Below are 18,629 nucleotides of genomic sequence, written 5' to 3'. Positions count from 1 at the left end.
CATAAATTATTATTTGCTTTGAACAATATGTTTTAAGATATCAAACTACATGTAAGTTTAAAATTCTTGAGGCGAAAAACTCATATGTCCATCAGTTGACTTTCATAAAAAAGAATCTGAGTAAAAACGGTGATCTCGACGATATGATTAAAGAGGGGAAATCCTTTTCCGATGAAATACTCTTATGTGGAATTCCCTTCGGAGTAAAATCCTACTTTAGAGTGCAAATTCCAGGGGGGGGGGGGGGGGGGCTCGCATTGGGGTTTACTCTACAACACTGAAATTTCCTAGATGAATTTTAATATTCCCTCATATCATTGCTAAACAAATATTTCATAATATTTTTTCATTTGTTTTAGAAATAAGATGGATTCAGAGATAGAAGTTTCTTTAAACATTTTAAATTAATTAACAGTATTGTACATTCCATTTTAAAATCTTGCTTTTTATATAACTTTCTTCAGTTGCAACTGTTAGCAAATGGTACAATATACTTAATCTTATTTTTCGACTTGAGCTGTACAAGATGTTTGCAGAGATAAAGGAGAAATTGCGTCAGCTTAAGTTCTCAGAAATGTACTTTTTATCCCGTCGTCTGAATAATGTTCGGAATGCGAGGTGATACACGGGTTGGGCTAAAAAGTATTACTAACATGTAGCAAATATATAAAAATAGGGCTATGAATGAATTGATAACATACAAAAAAATATAAGAACGTCTATAATTATCTCTTGATATCCTTCAATTCTGTTTGAGTTATTTTTCGACGTTACCCTCTCACATGCCATTCATGATAAATGTTGGTTAAAATATGCACTTCTCCAAAACTCCGAAATTATTTACATTTTACTAATATACAAGTTATAAAGCAAAGGGGGATAGACCCCCACCCCCACCCCGTCCCAATTTGTTTTTTTTTATTGTATAACAAAAAGGATCAAGGAAAAAGACCTTTTATTATTAAGAATCCCCACCAGGTTTTTCACTCTAGACCCACGGGCTTCAATGTAGTCCAAAGATTCCCTTGCATTCTACTGATTTCCCACCGCTTCTCTTGTAAAAGTAAAACTTCGGAGGTCCCAAGATTATCATGAATGTAAACGTGCACGTATTGACAGCAACACCTATACAGTGTATGTTAATATAATTACAGAACGTTTTAGTTGTAAGGAATTTTATATAAATGCTATAATTTTCAACATCAACTCATACAAAAGTATCCAACAACTTTCCTGGGCTCCTGTTGTCCATTTTTACAATTCAACGTTCATAGTCATATGGTGACAGAAACTTCCAGGATTTTTCCCCCCTGAAATTCAATTTCGAAACAATGCTGGAGGATGTTTTGGACTGTTTAGTTGCCTCCTTTCGGAATGTGAATTTAGCAAGAGTTATTGCCCGTTTGCCGTAATATACATGTAATAATATTCAAGGTATCACACCGGTAATTGACCAATCAAAATGAACTTATTTTGATTCTGATTTTATCAGCAGTTTTTGTACACCCAGCCACCTCAAAGAATTATGGAGGATGTCCTGAATCTGGTCTCTGTGATGCATTTTGTCACATAGAAAAGTGTTCAAACTCATAAAAATGTTTAATATTTATATTTTAAAATTTAAATGTTTATTTTTTTATGTAAATTTGTTGAACCAAAAAGATATAATCTTGCATAAATCATGGAAATTCCTTAAACACCTTTGGAATTCCTGAGTAAATTCATGATGAGAATAATTATGCATGTTAAATTGAAATTTCATGGCTAATTTGTGTCTTAAGAGAAAGCCAGTTACATAAATCACAACAATAAATTACATCTGAATTGTTGTCTCCAGTTTCTTATCATCAAAGCCAGTTTAATGGAGTGTGGGAGCTGTGAAGAACCTCCCTAGATGCTGATATCATTTTGACTGCCCTGAGTTACAACACAGCATTTAGATAAACTTCTGCACAGCAGCTTGTAGACAAATACCTAGGCTTTATTTGGAACATAAATTGACCAGATACAGTTTTCATTATCAACCCAGTATTTAACAATTTCTGTATTTTTGTTCATTCTTTGAAGGGGAAAATGCAACTTTGTTATGTAATAATTACATAATGGTCTTAGACTTGTAAACTCTTTTCTGTTTGTGGTGAAGAACAAAGCATATACTCTCCACAGATAAAAAATTGGTTGCCAAGCTTATTCTTTTAATGATGAAATTCTGCTTCAAAAGATGCACAAAAAACTGCTTCTAAAGTGCTCTGTGTGTTATTCTTGACTGCTCTGGAGTAAGGGAGATAAATGCTTCATATCTTCAGAAATAAGGGGATTTAGATCACCAGACTTAAGGATGTTGGGGACAATTATTTAATGAATCTCAGGTGCAAAAATGGAAAAAATCGAACACCTTCAAAGGTCCTTCAAGGTATCACACCGGTAATTGACCAATCAAAATGAACTTAGTCAAATGTAGGTCCATATATATAAAATTGATTTTCTTTTCTTTTGAGACGTTTTTCTATTTTCTTTCATGCCATTTTTACAACTTTGGTACCTGTGCCTAGTAAATTTTATGTACTTTGAGAATAAATAAAGGTTTTTGACAGGAACTATTTTTTTCATGGCATAGGAGGCTACTTCCTGTAGTGCACTCGAGGTGTTTATAAACACAGTGAAAACACGTGGATTTGAGGGTAGCCGTGTTTGCAGATGGAAAAAGTCCGAAAATGCCGTGTGGGTACCCTGTTTTTTGGTGTCAGCTAATGTGACAGGTAATGTTTAACACCTCCTGCTAAATATTTTTTCATGTAAACAAATACCCGATTTTTAACGATTTTTTATTCTATATAGAATTATATAGTGAAAACAATTACCGGTGTGATACCTTGAAGGTGATTATGAAAAATCATTTTAATCCTTATTAAAGACATTTTTCATTTTTATAAGGAATATTTCAACAAAATATATGATTTTATTAACTTTTTGTTTGAAAACACACAATTTTAAAATTAGAATTAGAATTACATTTTTTTTCACAGATTTCTGTGTAAAAATTAACAATAGGTTATTTTTTACACTCAAAACTTTAAAATATGACTAAAAAGGTAGCATTATGCATCTAAAATGTGAAAAAAAGTCAGAGAATATTGGTTTTTCATTTTATATGACTAAACATTATTTGCACCAGCTGACCGCAGTCTATTATTGTGTCTACAGACTTTGCGGTAAAGGGTGTTATAAAGCTGATTTTTCAAAAATTGACTAATTCTAGGTTTGCGAATGAATTTTCAGCACAAGCGACAACTGCGATAAAATGTAAACAAGTAAAATATGTTCTCACAGAATGAAAATTTCTACAGACACATGATTTATTTTAATTTATTCACACCTCCAGTGATACATATATTACTGAATTGGAAGAATAGAAATAATGAAATGAGTCAGATCTGTCTAACAAACTTAATACATAAGCTACATCAGTAAAATTCATTAAGAATTTTTCACAGTAAGGATGGTTATGACCAAAAAATCCTGAAATACTGCCCGGGTCTGCATGATAACACTTATGCTGAGTTCTAACCATGCATCATACATGTAGTTCAGAATGTCACTAAGCATTATGGCATGCCTCTTGTGGTTCTCAGGACTTTATTCATGCTTTCGCAGCTGACATTCATGTTTTTTCAGTTTGCCGGAGACTGTTTTTTGTTATTTTTTCATTTATATGTAAGTGTTGACTGTCACTTTTGAATTAAGTCTCACTCATTGAGGCTTATATGAGCATGATCTATTAAGTATATCATTGTACTGAAATATTAATAAATTCTAAATTTAACTGATGAAGAAATTTGGCATATTTACATAATTAAAATATCAGAATAACTATAATTCAGCTAATAAGGTGCACCTTTCTTCTCAGACCACTTCCTATAAATTTTATCAGCAGTTTTTGTACACCCACCCACCTCAAAGAATCATGGAGGATGTACTGAATCTGGTCTCTGTGATGCATTTTGTCACATAGAAAAGTGTTCAAACTCATAAAAATGTTTGAAATTTTTATTTTAAAATCTTAATGTTTATTTTTTATGTAAATTTGTTAAAACAAAAAGATATAATCTTGCATAAATCATGGAAATTCATTAAACACCTTTTGAATTCCTGAGTAAATCCATGAAAAGAGAATAATTATGCATGTTAAATTGAAATTTCATGGCTAATTTGTGTCTTAAGAGAAAGCCAGTTACATAAATCACAACAATAAATTACATCTGAATTGTTGTCTCCAGTTTCTTATCATCAAAGCCAGTTTAATGGAGTGTGGGAGCTGTGAAGAACCTCCCTAGATGCTGATATGATTTTGACTGCCCTGAGTTACAACACAGCATTTAGATAATCTTTTGCACAGCAGCTTGTAGACAAATACCCAGGCTTTATTTGGAACATAAATTGACCCGATACAGTTTTCATTATCAACCCAGTATTTAACAATTTCTGTATTTTTGTTCATTCTTTGAAGGGGAAAATGCAACTTTGTTATGTAATAATTACATAATGGTCTTAGACTTGTAAACTCTTTTCTGTTTGTGGTGAAGAACAAAGCATATACTCTCCACAGATAAAAAATTGGTTGCCAAGCTTATTCTTTTAATGGTGAAATTCTGGTTCAAAAGATGCTCAAAAAACTGCTTCTAAAGTGCTCTGTGTGTTATTCTTGACTGCTCTGGAGTAAGGGAGATAAATGCTTCATATCTTCAGAAATAAGGAGATTTAGATCACCAGACTTAAGGATGTTGGGGACAATTATTTAAGGAATCTCAGGTGCAAAAATGGAAAAAATCGAACACCTTCAAAGGTCCTTCAAGGTATCACACCGGTAATTGACCAATCAAAATGAACTTAGTCAAATGTAGGTCCATATATATAAAATAAATTTTCTTTTCTTTTGAGGCGTTTTTCTATTTTCTTTCATGCCATTTTTACAACTTAGGTACCTGTGCCTAGTAAATTTTATGTACTTTGAGAATAAATAAAGGTTTTTGACAGGAACTATTTTTTTCATGGCATAGGAGGCTACTTCCTGTAGTGCACTCGAGGTGTTTATAAACACAGTGAAAACACGTGGATTTGAGGGTAGCCGTGTTTGCAGATGGAAAAAGTCCGAAAATGCCGTGTGGGTACCCTGTTTTTTGGTGTCAGCTAATGTGACAGGTAATGTTTAACACCTCCTGCTAAATATTTTTTCATGTAAACAAATACCCGATTTTTAACGATTTTTTATTCTATATAGAATTATATAGTGAAAATAATTACCGGTGTGATACCTTGAAGGTGATTATGAAAAATCATTTTAATCCTTATTAAAGTCATTTTTCACTTTTAAAAGGCATATTTCAACAAAATATGTGATTTTATTAACTTTTTGTTTGAAAACACTCAATTTTAAAATTAGAATTAGAATTTACATTTTTTTTCACAGATTTCTGTGTAAAAATTAATAATAGGTTATTTTTTACACTCAAAACTTTAAAATATGACTAAAAAGGTAGCATTATGCATCTAAAATGTGGGAAAAAGTCAGAGAAAATTGTTTTTTCATTTTATATGACTAAACATTATTTGCACCAGCTGACCGCAGTCAATTATTGTGTCTACAGACTTTGCGGTAAAGGGTGTTATAAAGCTGATTTTTCAAAAATTGACTAATTCTAGGTTTGCGAATGAATTTTCAGCACAAGCGACAACTGCGATAAAATGTAAACAAGTAAAATATGTTCTCACAGAATGATAATTTCTACAGACACATGATTTATTTTAATTTATTCACACCTCCAGTGATACATATATTACTGAATTGGAAGAATAGAAATAATGAAATGAGTCAGATCTGTCTAACAAACTTAATACATAAGCTACATCAGTAAAATTTATTAAGAATTTTTCACAGTAAGGATGGTTATGACCAAAAAATCCTGAAATACTGCCCGGGTCTGCATGATAACACTTATGCTGAGTTCTAACCATGCATCATACATGTAGTTCAGAATGTCACTAAGCATTATGGCATGCCTCTTGTGGTTCTCAGGACTTTATTCATGCTTTCGCAGCTGACATTCATGTTTTTTCAGTTTGCCGGAGACTGTTTTTTGTTATTTTTTCATTTATATGTAAGTGTTGACTGTCACTTTTGAATTAAGTCTCACTCATTGAGGCTTATATGAGCATGATCTATTAAGTATATCATTGTACTGAAATATTAATAAATTCTAAATTTAACTGATGAAGAAATTTGGCATATTTACAGAGTTAAAATATCAGAATAACTATAATTCAGCTAATAAGGTGCACCTTTCTTCTCAGACCACTTCCTTTAAATTTTATCAGCAGTTTTTGTACACCCACCCACCTCAAAGAATCATGGAGGATGTCCTGAATCTGGTCTCTGTGATGCATTTTGTCACATAGAAAAGTGTTCAAACTCATAAAAATGTTTAAAATTTTTATTTTAAAATTTAAATGTTTATTTTTTATGTAAATTTGTTGAAACAAAAAGATATAATCTTGCATAAATCATGGAAATTCATTAAACACCTTTGGAATTCCTGAGTAAATCCATGAAAAGAGAATAATTATGCATGTTAAATTGAAATTTCATGGCTAATTTGTGTCTTAAGAGAAAGCCAGTTACATAAATCACAACAATAAATTACATCTGAATTGTTGTCTCCAGTTTCTTATCATCAAAGCCAGTTTAATGGAGTGTGGGAGCTGTGAAGAACCTCCCTAGATGCTGATATGATTTTGACTGCCCTGAGTTACAACACAGCATTTAGATAAACTTCTGCACAGCAGCTTGTAGACAAATACCTAGGCTTTATTTGGAACATAAATTGACCAGATACAGTTTTCATTATCAACCCAGTATTTAACAATTTCTGTATTTTTGTTCATTCTTTGAAGGGGAAAATGCAACTTTGTTATGTAATAATTACATAATGGTCTTAGACTTGTAAACTCTTTTCTGTTTGTGGTGAAGAACAAAGCATATACTCTCCACAGATAAAAAATTGGTTGCCAAGCTTATTCTTTTAATAATGAAATTCTGGTTCAAAAGATGCACAAAAAACTGCTTCTAAAGTGCTCTGTGTGTTATTCTTGACTGCTCTGGAGTAAGGGAGATAAATGCTTCATATCTTCAGAAATAAGGGGATTTAGATCACCAGACTTAAGGATGTTGGGGACAATTATTTAACGAATCTCAGGTGCAAAAATGGAAAAAATCGAACACCTTCAAAGGCCCTTCAAGGTATCACACCGGTAATTGACCAATCAAAATGAACTTAGTCAAATGTAGGTCCATATATATAAAATTGATTTTCTTTTCTTTTGAGACGTTTTTCTATTTTCTTTCATGCCATTTTTACAACTTTGGTACCTGTGCCTAGTAAATTTTATGTACTTTGAGAATAAATAAAGGTTTTTGACAGGAACTATTTTTTTCATGTCATAGGAGGCTACTTCCTGTAGTGCACTCGAGGTGTTTATAAACACAGTGAAAACACGTGGATTTGAGGGTAGCCGTGTTTGCAGATGGAAAAAGTCCGAAAATGCCGTGTGGGTACCCTGTTTTTTGGTGTCAGCTAATGTGACAGGTAATGTTTAACACCTCCTGCTAAATATTTTTTCATGTAAACAAATACCCGATTTTTAACGATTTTTTATTCTATATAGAATTATATAGTGAAAACAATTACCGGTGTGATACCTTGAAGGTGATTATGAAAAATCATTTTAATCCTTATTAAAGACATTTTTCATTTTTAAAAGGCATATTTCAACAAAATATGTGATTTTATTAACTTTTTGTTTGAAAACACACAATTTTAAAATTAGAATTAGAATTTACATTTTTTTTCACAGATTTCTGTGTAAAAATTAATAATAGGTTATTTTTTACACTCAAAACTTTAAAATATGAGTAAAAAGGTAGCATTATGCATCTAAAATGTGGGAAAAAGTCAGAGAAAAATGTTTTTTCATTTTATATGACTAAACATTATTTGCACCAGCTGACCGCAGTCAATTATAGTGTCTACAGACTTTGCGGTAAAGGGTGTTAAAGCTGATTTTTCAAGAATAGACTAATTCTAGGTTTGCGAATGAATTTTCAGCACAAGCGACAACTGCGATAAAATGTAAATAAGTAAAATATGTTCTCACAGAATGATAATTTCTACAGACACATGATTTATTTTAATTTATTCACACCTCCAGTGATACATATATTACTGCATTGGAAGAATAAAAATAATGAAATGAGTCAGATCTGTCTAATAAACTTAATACATAAGCTACATAAGTAAAATTCATTAAGAATTTTTCACAGTAAGGAAGGTTATGACCAAAAATTTCTGAAATACTGTCAGGGTCTGCATGATAACACTTATGCTGAGTTCTAACCATGCATCATACATGTAGTGTGGAATGTCACTTAGCACCATGCCATGCCTCTTGTAGTTCTCAGGACTTTATTCATGCTTTCGCAGCTGACATTCATGTTTTTTCAGTTTGTCGGAGACTGTTTTTTGTTATTTTTTCATTTATATGTAGGTTTTGACTGTCACTTTTGAATTAAGTCTCACTCATTGAGGCTTATATGAGCATGATCTATTAAGTATATCATTGTACTGAAATATTAATAAATTCCAAATTTAACTGATGAAGAAATTTGGCATATTTACATAATTAAAATATCAGAATAACTATAATTCAGCTAATAAAGTGCACCTTTCTTCTCAGACCACTTCCTATAAATTTTATCAGCAGTTTTTGTACACCCACCCACCTCAAAGAATCATGGAGGATGTCCTGAATCTGGTCTCTGTGATGCATTTTGTCACATAGAAAAGTGTTCAAACTCATAAAAATGTTTAAAATTTTTATTTTAAAATTTAAATGTTCATTTTTTATGTAAATTTGTTGAAACAAAAAGATATAATCTTGCATAAATCATGGAAATTCATTAAACACCTTTGGAATTCCTGAGTAAATCCATGAAAAGAGAATAATTATGCATGTTAAATTGAAATTTCATGGCTAATTTGTGTCTTAAGAGAAAGCCAGTTACATAAATCACAACAATAAATTACATCTGAATTGTTGTCTCCAGTTTCTTATCATCAAAGCCAGTTTAATGGAGTGTGGGAGCTGTGAAGAACCTCCCTAGATGCTGATATGATTTTGACTGCCCTGAGTTACAACACAGCATTTAGATAAACTTCTGCACAGCAGCTTGTAGACAAATACCTAGGCTTTATTTGGAACATAAATTGACCAGATACAGTTTTCATTATCAACCCAGTATTTAACAATTTCTGTATTTTTGTTCATTCTTTGAAGGGGAAAATGCAACTTTGTTATGTAATAATTACATAATGGTCATAGACTTGTAAACTCTTTTCTGTTTGTGGTGAAGAACAAAGCATATACTCTCCACAGATAAAAAATTGGTTGCCAAGCTTATTCTTTTAATAATGAAATTCTGGTTCAAAAGATGCACAAAAAACTGCTTCTAAAGTGCTCTGTGTGTTATTCTTGACTGCTCTGGAGTAAGGGAGATAAATGCTTCATATCTTCAGAAATAAGGGGATTTAGATCACCAGACTTAAGGATGTTGGGGACAATTATTTAACGAATCTCAGGTGCAAAAATGGAAAAAATCGAACACCTTCAAAGGCCCTTCAAGGTATCACACCGGTAATTGACCAATCAAAATGAACATAGTCAAAAGTAGGTCCATATATATAAAATTGATTTTCTTTTCTTTTGAGACGTTTTTCTATTTTCTTTCATGCCATTTTTACAACTTTGGTACCTGTGCCTAGTAAATTTTATGTACTTTGAGAATAAATAAAGGTTTTTGACAGGAACTATTTTTTTCATGTCATAGGAGGCTACTTCCCGTAGTGCACTCGAGGTGTTTATAAACACAGTGAAAACACGTGGATTTGAGGGTAGCCGTGTTTGCAGATGGAAAAAGTCCGAAAATGCCGTGTGGGTACCCTGTTTTTTGGTGTCAGCTAATGTGACAGGTAATGTTTAACACCTCCTGCTAAATATTTTTTCATGTAAACAAATACCCGATTTTTAACGATTTTTTATTCTATATAGAATTATATAGTGAAAACAATTACCGGTGTGATACCTTGAAGGTGATTATGAAAAATCATTTTAATCCTTATTAAAGACATTTTTCATTTTTAAAAGGCATATTTCAACAAAATATGTGATTTTATGAACTTTTTGTTTGAAAACACACAATCTTAAAATTAGAATTAGAATTTACATTTTTTTTCACAGATTTCTGTGTAAAAATTAACAATAGGTTATTTTTTACACTCAAAACTTTAAAATATGACCAAAAAGGTAGCATTATTCATCTAAAATGTGGGAAAAAGTCAGAGAATATTGTTTTTTCATTTTATATGACTAAACATTATTTGCACCAGCTGACTGCAGTCAATTATTGTGTCTACAGACTTTGCGGTAAAGGGTGTTAAAGCTGATTTTTCAAAAATAGACTAATTCTAGGTTTACGAATGAATTTTCAGCACAAGCGACAACTGCGATAAAATGTAAATAAGTAAAATATGTTCTCACAGAATGATAATTTCTACAGACACATGATTTATTTTAATTTATTCACACCTCCAGTGATACATATATTACTGCATTGGAAGAATAAAAATAATGAAATGAGTCAGATCTGTCTAATAAACTTAATACATAAGCTACATAAGTAAAATTCATTAAGAATTTTTCACAGTAAGGAAGGTTATGACCAAAAATTTCTGAAATACTGTCAGGGTCTGCATGATAACACTTATGCTGAGTTCTAACCATGCATCATACATGTAGTGTGGAATGTCACTTAGCACCATGGCATGCCTCTTGTGGTTCTCAGGACTTTATTCATGCTTTCGCAGCTGACATTCATGTTTTTTCAGTTTGTCGGAGACTGTTTTTTGTTATTTTTTCATTTATATGTAGGTTTTGACTGTCACTTTTGAATTAAGTCTCACTCATTGAGGCTTATATGAGCATGATCTATTAAGTATATCATTGTACTGAAATATTAATAAATTCCAAATTTAACTGATGAAGAAATTTGGCATATTTACATAATTAAAATATCAGAATAACTATAATTCAGCTAATAAAGTGCACCTTTCTTCTCAGACCACTTCCTATAAATTTTATCAGCAGTTTTTGTACACCCACCCACCTCATAGAATCATGGAGGATGTCCTGAATCTGGTCTCTGTGATGCATTTTGTCACATAGAAAAGTGTTCAAACTCATAAAAATGTTTAAAATTTTTATTTTAAAATTTAAATGTTTATTTTTTATGTAAATTTGTTGAAACAAAAAGATATAATCTTGCATAAATCATGGAAATTCATTAAACACCTTTGGAATTCCTGAGTAAATCCATGAAAAGAGAATAATTATGCATGTTAAATTGAAATTTCATGGCTAATTTGTGTCTTAAGAGAAAGCCAGTTACATAAATCACAACAATAAATTACATCTGAATTGTTGTCTCCAGTTTCTTATCATCAAAGCCAGTTTAATGGAGTGTGGGAGCTGTGAAGAACCTCCCTAGATGCTGATATGATTTTGACTGCCCTGAGTTACAACACAGCATTTAGATAAACTTCTGCACAGCAGCTTGTAGACAAATACCTAGGCTTTATTTGGAACATAAATTGACCAGATACAGTTTTCATTATCAACCCAGTATTTAACAATTTCTGTATTTTTGTTCATTCTTTGAAGGGGAAAATGCAACTTTGTTATGTAATAATTACATAATGGTCTTAGACTTGTAAACTCTTTTCTGTTTGTGGTGAAGAACAAAGCATATACTCTCCACAGATAAAAAATTGGTTGCCAAGCTTATTCTTTTAATAATGAAATTCTGGTTCAAAAGATGCACAAAAAAACTGCTTCTAAAGTGCTCTGTGTGTTATTCTTGACTGCTCTGGAGTAAGGGAGATAAATGCTTCATATCTTCAGAAATAAGGAGATTTAGATCACCAGACTTAAGGATGTTGGGGACAATTATTTAATGAATCTCAGGTGCAAAAATGGAAAAAATCGAACACCTTCAAAGGTCCTTCAAGGTATCACACCGGTAATTGACCAATCAAAATGAACTTAGTCAAATGTAGGTCCATATATATAAAATTGATTTTCTTTTCTTTTGAGACGTTTTTCTATTTTCTTTCATGCCATTTTTACAACTTTGGTACCTGTGCCTAGTAAATTTTATGTACTTTGTGAATAAATAACTGTTTTTGACAGGAACTATTTTTTTCATGGCATAGGAGGCTACTTCCTGTAGTGCACTCGAGGTGTTTATAAACACAGTGAAAACACGTGGATTTGAGGGTAGCCCTGTTTGCAGATGGAAAAAGTCCGAAAATGCCGTGTGGGTACCCTGTTTTTTGGTGTCAGCTAATGTGACAGGTAATGTTTAACACCTCCTGCTAAATATTTTTTCATGTAAACAAATACCTGATTTTTAACGATTTTTTATTCTATATAGAATTATATATTGAAAACTATTACCGGTGTGATACCTATACCCATTTTCATTTAGACCCCCCCCCCCTTAATTTTCAACAGTTTTTATTTTGTTTCATATATGAAAATCAGTGCTGGATAAAAATGATTACAACATGGAAGCGTTTTCACTACAGTAAAATATATTTTTATAGCCACCTTGTGTTGGGGGGGGGGGGGGGGGGTTAAGACTTCAAACATTAAAAAATTACTCATATCACAAGAACAAGAAATATACTTTTATACAAACATGTACATTTTGAATAATTAAGTTTTAACTAATGTCTTAAAATTGTTTTCCGTGCAATTTGGTATTCTCCATCTCAAAAGTTTAAACTTGAATTAACAATACACTCCATCTCCATAATTTACAATTAGAAATTTGAAAAGAAGTGAAGTTTATCATAAAACTGCCCGAATTCTGAGTTTTGTCTCATATTCATACTAGACTTGAAAAATGTTCTATCATTTAATTTCATCGAAGAATGAGGGATAACCCTCACCGGCTAAAAAGACTTCTTTCTGAGTAAAATTCTTACTATATTGAAAATTGAATTAATTTCTATTTCTGTCAAATTTTGCCTATAGATGTATTTTGAATCTGAATGGAGTTTAAATTATCATATTTTTTTATCTAAAAAGGTTAAAAGCAATTTATGAATAAACAAAGGGATGGATTAGTAAGCCTAAATTATTTCATAACACTATTGGATGTGAAGGTCATGATGACTAAAATAGTCCAGGAAAGTTCGAATTTATTTCTGCATACGATAAAAACTGAAAGCTGCTGCATACGATAAAAACTGAAAGCTGAGACCCTGACTGTATAAAGCAAATCTTAGACTTTGGAAAAAAAACCTTCCAGAAACCTATCATAATAAAAATTGCAGTAAATATAAGAATGAAACAAATTTTATGAGTTTGCAGTTTTAGTCTGTCAAAAGATAACGAACGCGAGCATGACAGATAAAAGTAATTAAAGAGGCTGATCAATAGGAATTAAACTTTTAAATCGGACGGTCCCACGAAATAGATCATGGGAATGCAGCTGCTACTTGCTTGTTTATGAAAATATGGATTTGGTAAGGGTGAATAAGGAACCAATGGTATTGAAGTGACCAGAGGTCAGATATTTAAATAAATTAGCTACAACACATAATATTTAAGGATTATGCAAACGATTGGAAATTATTTTAAAAGTGCATTAGAAATTTTAAAAGTACTCAAGGTCAGAATAATAGTAATTAAAATTCAAATAAAAATTTAAAGTAATTATTGTAAATTTTGAAGGAGTTACAAATATGGAGATATAAATCGACAAAGGTACACCTAGTATAAAATGACTGGCCGGGATAGACAGGACTTCAGTGGAAAGCTGAATCTTGACTGTCTTGGTAGCATTTTATACAGGTGAAATTATTTTGTAGACTTGCGCACGTTTTAATCAAAATTATTTCAATTTTCACATGGCTTATTATATTTACAAGTTAAACTTTTTATATTTTAAGTAGTCATATTTCTAATAAGGTTTAGTATATTTTGTAAAATTATTTATTGTAATTATAAATATGAGAAATAGATTGTTTACTTTAATAAAGAGTGGAAAGCTGAATCTTGACTGTCTTGGTTGCATTTTATACAGGTTGGGTAACATCTCCACTCCCCAACCATGGCAGCCGCTCTGGTCAACAAATTTAAAAGGAATTATAGAATAAAAGAGAGAGCGCAATTGAGCCATCCCGGTACCTCCACAAGCCAAGCGAGTTTACGCAATTAAGTTCGAGTCAATGAAATAATCTGATTATGGAAAAAAAGAAACAAGAACAGAATAGCTTTTATTTTTTTTATAATAAATGGTGGAGAAATGGGGTCAGATTCAGAAGGATGGAAATAGCCTTTAACAGTTCTCTAAGTCACCCCCCCAGACGAGGATTAGTGCACAATCCCCCGCTGGATTTTCGAACAGAGGACTTGTAAACAGGCGAGACACAGACCAGAGCCGTCAGACGATCGACGAGGCCTGACGCTCCCTGGGCAGGACCAACTAGGACTAAGACGTTTTAACAAATTTGTGCCGACCGCGAGTCCATTGAAACAGACGAAAAGAACTAAAAACTCTAAAAACTTGAGCAAATAGGACATTCGATACGACTACTACCATCCCGTCCTTTGGTGGCCGAAAAAAGAAACAATTTCATATACGTATTTTAAAATAACGACTATAATTCTGTGCCGGAACCCCTCCTTCCGAATCCAAGTGCCGATGTGAAGACGAATTATCCAATTGTTGGACAATTTAATTTTCAGTCCTACGAGTAAGACTTTGAAAAAAAAATTAAGTACAGGTAGGATAGCATTTTTTTTTTCAAAATGCCTACCTTTGTGATGCAAGAAAATTTTTTTACGACGACGGTATTTAGAATATTGTCACATTGTTGATAATTTTTTTACATGGGCAATGTTTTATGAATTACCTGATAATAAGATTGTTGACGCTTATAAGCAAATATAAAGCGACTTGCATAATAAGAGATGAAGTGTTCTTAAAGTTAAATATATGAGACGAAATCAAGAGAAAAAAAACCTATCAATGGGAAGGGTCTTAAAAGTAAATGAAACCCCGTTGACCATTTGTGTAGGTAAAGCACGTTACAAAAATAAATCCTAAATGGGAAGGGCCTTGAACGATAGTAAAGGAAAACCATGTTTCCATTCATTTAGGTTGAAAGTAAAGTCACAAACTCTTGCGAGAGGATCTAATTAAAACCTAAAATGGTAATTTTAAGGGCCTTGAATGATAGTAAAGGGAAACCCTTATACCATTCATTTAGGTTAAAGGTTAAGTCGGGACTTTATAAAAGTCAACCAAGCATGAGGTTTGGGGAGAAAAAATTGAAGGAAAATGGTCGTAATGGAAGGGATAAAGTTATTTCCATTCTTCCGAAATAATTACGAGAATCATTCCTCCTTTCATAAAGACTTAACTTTTAAAGATTTTTTTTCAAAGCAGACAAAAGAGCAGAGTATGCGTCAGATGTAGGATTATTATGCATGTAAATGGAAAAGTGTATACCTTTCGGTACTGTGAAAAACATATTTTTGTCAATTGTGAAAAAGGGGTTCATTCAACGAAAATGATATTTTTGTGAAAAGTGTCTCAATCCATACAGCGAGTGTTTATATTCCATGAATTGTCAAAACATTTTTTTTTGTGTATCAAGATTTTTTTTACGTTTGTTATCACTACTGTGAATTTCTGAAAAAAAGGTGCCACCACTGCCCAGAGAGAAAGAAAAAACCAAGACAATTGTACATAGTGTTTTTCGTATCTTTTGTTTAATTTTTATTTAGAAAGTGTATTTTGTAATTCTGTACCTTTATGTGTGCATTTAGATAACATAATATTTAGTAATATGCGTCTATGTATTTCATTTGTTAAAGCCATCTGAAAATACGTTGATTTTAAATAAATTTCAAATAAAGATTAAGTCAGTGCGATGATATCAATTAATATCACTTTGAAAATTCAGTTTTATGTGAAATTCGCAGCAAGACAGATTATTTCGTATCATAATCTCTTTAAACAAATCTTGGGGACAAGATTTTCGACAGTAGGGGGATTTATCATAATAAAAATTGCAGTAAATATAAGAATGAAACAAATTTTATGAGTTTGCAGTTTTAGTCTGTCAAAAGATAACGAACGCGAGCATGACAGATAAAAGTAATTAAAGAGGCTGATCAATAGGAATTAAACTTTTAAATCGGTCGGTCCCACGAAATAGATCATGGGAATGCAGCTGCTACTTGCTTGTTTATGAAAATATGGATTTGGTAAGGGTGAATAAGGAACCAATGGTATTGAAGTGACCAGAGGTCAGATATTTAAATAAATTAGCTACAACACATAATATTTAAGGATTATGCAAAAGATTGGAAATTATTTTAAAAGTGCATTAGAAATTTTAAAAGTACTCAAGGTCAGAAGTAATAGTAATTAAAATTCAAATAAAAATTTTAAGTAATTATTGTAAATTTTGAAGGAGTTACAAATATGGAGATATAAATCGACAAAGGTACACCTAGTATAAAATGACTGGCCGGGATAGACAGGACTTCAGTGGAAAGCTGAATCTTGACTGTCTTGGTAGCATTTTATACAGGTGAAATTATTTTGTAGACTTGCGCACGTTTTAATCAAAATTATCTCAATTTTCACATGGCTTATTATATTTACAAGTTAAACTTTTTATATTTTAAGTAGTCATATTTCTAATAAGGTTTAGTATATTTTGTAAAATTATTTATTGTAATTATAAATATTACAAATAGATCGTTTAGTTTAATAAAGAGTGGAAAGCTTAATCTTGACTGTCTTGGTTGCATTTTATACAGGTTGGGTAACACCTCCACTCCCCAACCATGGCCGCCGCTCTGGGTCCACAAATTTATAAGAAATTATATAATAAGAGAGAATAGCAGGAATTGAGCCATCCCGGTACCTCCACAAAACAAGCGAGTTTACGCGAGTTCCAGTCAATGATATAATCATCTTATAGGGAAAAAAAGAAGAACAAAGTTCGTTTTATTTTTTTTTTACGAAAAACCTTGCAATCTTGCTAAGTCGCTCTTTGTTTATAAATGCCATTAAACTGTTTAAAAAGAAACTGGAAAGGGAAGGAGTAGAAGTTCATTTTAATTGTTTACCGTATATATTAACCTTTGTTATCTAGAAAAGAAATGGGGCTAGAATTCATGCTTTTCTAAATTTTACATAAACTGAAGCTTGATCAAAAGAAAATTTTCACACAAGAAGACTTCTGTGATGTTTACAATGTGAAGGCCTTTTATAAACTCTAAAATCTTCACGTAGAGAAAGCTTTATTTGAATTTTTGCTTCAAAAAACTTCTGTATAAAGTTTCATTTTTAGATATCTAAAAAGTTCTTTCTTGACAATCGAAAAAAAACTATAACTCAGAGAAAGTAAGTATTTCTAAAATCAATTATATGAACACTAATTTTGTAATTTAAAAAAAAACCCAAAGGACAAGGTATGGTAACGCGCGAGTGTGTCCCCCTTATTTGATGTAAAAATCAAACACAGTTAAAACTGAGATAGTTTGTAATTATTAAGAACCTAAAATGATGCGTGTTCTAATTATAAGGGAGATCAACCCGAAATAGCTTTTATCAGCCTCTGTTAAAATGTTGTTATAGGGTTCACGCTGTTTGTAAAAATAAGATACCATTCAGTCCAAATTCTTGAAAAGTAGTGAGCTTTTTAAAAATACGCATCCCATTTATTTCACATTAATTTCCAAATCTAGCTCCTTTTTCATACTTGTGTGACAAGGCGATAGCATCGGGTAAATAGGTGGAACTTTTATCTTTCAGTCAGACAATCAGATGTTTACTATGCATGCAAATCAGTCGGCAGTCGATTATAAGCTTGCTTATCGATGCTGAAGAACATGATAATGATCCAAGGGGTTTCAAAACTGCTCTTCGCATGTCAGGCAGAAAATATGAACGTCTTATGAACGTTTTACTGATAGATTTAACACATGATACGAAATAAAAAAAAACAGCGAAACATTGATGCGGAGAGCCGTGTTACCTACAGCAGGTTGTCTCAGTTCTGACAGGGTCAATTACGGCAAATAGACTGAACATCAGTTTTGTCATTTTCCCTAAAATTGAAAAGAAGTTGGACGTTAATTAGAAAACCGACCCTGTGTCTCTACTTGAAAATTTAAGCAAATAAATGCATGTGTTTAGGTAAATTGGGACAGTCTGGAATCTGGTTAGCGTCTTTCCTGACAGACATGGAACCGGAATTTTCTTTTACTTCCGTTCGGATTTCTTTCTTAGTGCTTATGAGTCTCTTCCCGCCGGTTACACGCTGTTCTTTATTTCAAGTTTATTTTCAATCATCATCTTCATACACATCTAAATAAATATTTCTCCAAGCACGCGTCTTTGTTTATTGTTGATTGCCGTCAACTTGCCTGGT

The 18,629-nt window shown here is 32.0% G+C and overlaps 2 long non-coding RNA genes across 2 annotated transcripts; one reads left to right on the top strand and one right to left on the bottom strand.

The window, feature by feature from the left end:
• The first annotated feature begins 1,762 nt into the window (after positions 1–1,762).
• LOC134253496 (uncharacterized) lies at positions 1,763–10,235 on the top strand. The gene is made up of 4 exons (XR_009989135.1): positions 1,763–2,759; positions 5,058–5,199; positions 7,499–7,640; positions 9,938–10,235. It is a non-coding gene; the product is annotated as an uncharacterized LOC134253496 (long non-coding RNA).
• Positions 9,377–10,315, bottom strand: LOC134253497 (uncharacterized). Its single transcript, XR_009989136.1, has 2 exons — positions 10,193–10,315; positions 9,377–9,726 (listed from the first exon to the last, which is right to left on the bottom strand). It is a non-coding gene; the product is annotated as an uncharacterized LOC134253497 (long non-coding RNA).
• Between the last annotated feature and the right edge of the window lie 8,314 nt (positions 10,316–18,629).

Source organism: Saccostrea cucullata, unplaced genomic scaffold (genome assembly GCF_032062105.1).
Source record: "Saccostrea cucullata isolate Sc308-1 unplaced genomic scaffold, CSIRO_AGI_Scuc_v1 ctg1385, whole genome shotgun sequence".
Taxonomy (NCBI): domain Eukaryota; kingdom Metazoa; phylum Mollusca; class Bivalvia; order Ostreida; family Ostreidae; genus Saccostrea; species Saccostrea cuccullata.
Note: the sequence above shows the minus strand (reverse complement) of the source record. Positions and strands in the feature narration are given on the sequence as shown.